The sequence below is a fragment of the Dipteris shenzhenensis genome, chromosome 3 (assembly GCF_047967505.1).
Source record: "Dipteris shenzhenensis isolate YYH24624 ecotype China chromosome 3, Dip_SZ_1.0, whole genome shotgun sequence".
NCBI lineage: Eukaryota > Viridiplantae > Streptophyta > Polypodiopsida > Gleicheniales > Dipteridaceae > Dipteris > Dipteris shenzhenensis.
This window is the reverse complement of record NC_141598.1, coordinates 48236944-48239874: the sequence shown is the minus strand read 5'-3', so window position 1 is coordinate 48239874 and position 2931 is coordinate 48236944.

The following is a 2931-nucleotide window of genomic DNA, read 5'->3' as shown; positions in this document are numbered from 1 at the left end:
TGATCGACAATGCAAAGCATATCCGATGGGCACAATACTTTGCACACACCTTCAACTAGGTAGAATCGACTTACATGCAAAGTGGCATGCCCATCCCATAAGTGCTTGATCCTATAACATACCTAGAAACGTGTTTTTTGACGGATGTGCATGACACTAGAGTAAAAATAGTATTTAATGCTCGATAGACCATGCAAAGGATATCCAATGGGCACAAAACTTTTCGTACGCCTCAACCTAGGTGGTATTGAAATGTTCTCAATGAGGCACACCCATCCGATAAGTACTTGGTCAGATAACACACCTAATGGCGTGTTTTTTTGTGAATGTGCATGTCATTAGGAAAAAAATGATGTATAATGCGTGATCGACCATGCAAATCATATCCGATGGTGACAATACTTTGCACGCACCTCAACGTAGTTAAAACGGACTTGCGTGCAAAGTGGAGCCCCCATATGATAAATATTTATTTGAATAACACACCTATGGCCGTGTTTTTATATGGTTGTGCATGACACTAAGGCAAAAACGGTGTGTTATGCTTGATCGACAATGCAAAGCATATCCGATGGGCACGATACTTTGCACACACCTTCAACTAGGTGTAATTGACTTACATGCAAAGTGGCACGCCCATCGCATAAGTGCTTGATCAGATAACACACCTAGCAGTGTGTTTTTTTACGAATGTGCATGGCACTAAGGCAAAAATGGAATTTAATGCTCGATCGACCATGCAAAGCATATCCGATGGGCACGATACTTTGCACACACCTTCAACTAGGTGGAATTGACTTACATGCAAAGTGGCATTCCCATCGCATAAGTGCTTGATCGGATAACACACCTAGCAGCGTGTTTTGTTACGGATGTGCGTGGCACTAAGGCAAAAATGGTATTTAATGCTCGATCGACCATGCAAAGCATATCCGATGGGCATAATACTTTTCCTATACCTCAACCTAATTGTTATTAAAATGTTGTCAAAGAGGCACATCCATCCGATAAGTACTTGGTCAGATAACATACCCAAGGGCGTGTTTTTTTGCGGATGTGCATACCACTAGGGAAAAAATGGTGTATAATGCGTGATCGACCATGCAAATCATATCCGATGGTGACAATACTTTGCATGCACCTCAATGTACTTAAAACGGACTTGTGTTCAAAGTGGAGCCCCCATCTGATAAGTACTTATTTGAATAACACACCTATGGCCGTGTTTTTATATGATTGTGCATGACACTAAGGCAAAAACGGTGTGTTATGCTTGATCAACCATGCAAATCATATCCGAAGGTGACAATACTTTGCACACATCTCAAACTAGTTGAAACGGACTTGCGTGCAAACTAGAGCCTCCATCCGATAAGTACTAGTTTGAATAACACATCTAGGACTGCGTTTTTTTACGAATGTGCATGACACTAAGATAAAAACGGTGTTTTATGCTTGATCGACAATGCAAATCATATCCGATGGGCACAATACTTTGCACACACCTTCAACTAGGTAGAATCGACTTACATGCAAAGTGGCATGCCCGTCCCATAAGTGCTTGATCCTATAACATACCTAGAAACGTGTTTTTTGACGGATGTGCATGACACTAGAGTAAAAATCGAATTTAATGCTCGATAGACCATGCAAAGGATATCCGATGGGCACAAAACTTTTCGTACGCCTCAACCTAGGTGGTATTGAAATGTTCTCAATGAGGCACACCCATCAGATAAGTACTTGGTCAGATAACACACCTAATGGCGTGTTTTTTTGTGAATGTGCATGTCATTAGGAAAAAAATGATGTATAATGCGTGATCGACCATGCAAATCATATCTGATGGTGACAATACTTTGCACGCACCTCAACGTAGTTAAAACGGACTTGCGTGCAAAGTGGAGGCCCCATCTGATAAGTATTTATTTGAATAACACACCTATGGCCGTGTTTTTATATGGTTGTGCATGACACTAAGGCAAAAACAGTGTGTTATGCTTGATCGACAATGCAAAGCATATCCGATGGGCACAATACTTTGCACACACCTTCAACTAGGTGGAATTAACTTACATGCAAAGTGGCACGCCCATCGCATAAGTGCTTGATCAGATAACACACCTAGCAGCGTGTTTTTTTACGGATGTGCATGGCACTAAGGTAAAAATGGTATTTAATGCTTGATCCACCATGCAAAGCATATCCGATGGGCACAATACTTTGCACATACCTTTAAATAGGTGGAATTGACTTACATGCAAAGTGGCACGCCCATCGCATAAGTGCTTGATCAGATAACACACCTAGCAGCGTGTTTTTTTACGGATGTGCATGGCACTAAGGCAAAAATGGAATTTAATGCTCGATCGACCATGCAAAGCATATTCGATGGGCACGATACTTTGCACACACCTTCAACTAAGTGGAATTGACTTACATGCAAAGTGGCATTCCCATCGCATAAGTGCTTGATCGGATAACACACCTAGCAGCGTGTTTTTTTACGGATGTGCATGGCACTAAGGCAAAAATGGAATTTAATGCTCGATCGACCATGCAAAGCATATCTGATGGGCATAATACTTTACCTATACCTCAACTTAGGTTGTATTAAAATGTTGTCAAAGAGGCACACCCATCTGATAAGTACTTGGTCAGATAACATACCTAAGGGCGTGTTTTTTTGCGAATGTGCATGCCACTAGGGAAAAAACGGTGTATAATGCGTGATCGACCATGTAAATCATATCCGATGGTGACAATACTTTGCACGCACCTCAACGTAGTTAAAACGGACTTGCGTGCAAAGTGGAGGCCTCATCTGATAAGTATTTATTTGAATAACACACCTATGGCCGTGTTTTTATATGGTTGTGCATGACACTAAGGCAAAAACAGTGTGTTATGCTTGATCGACAATGCAAAGCA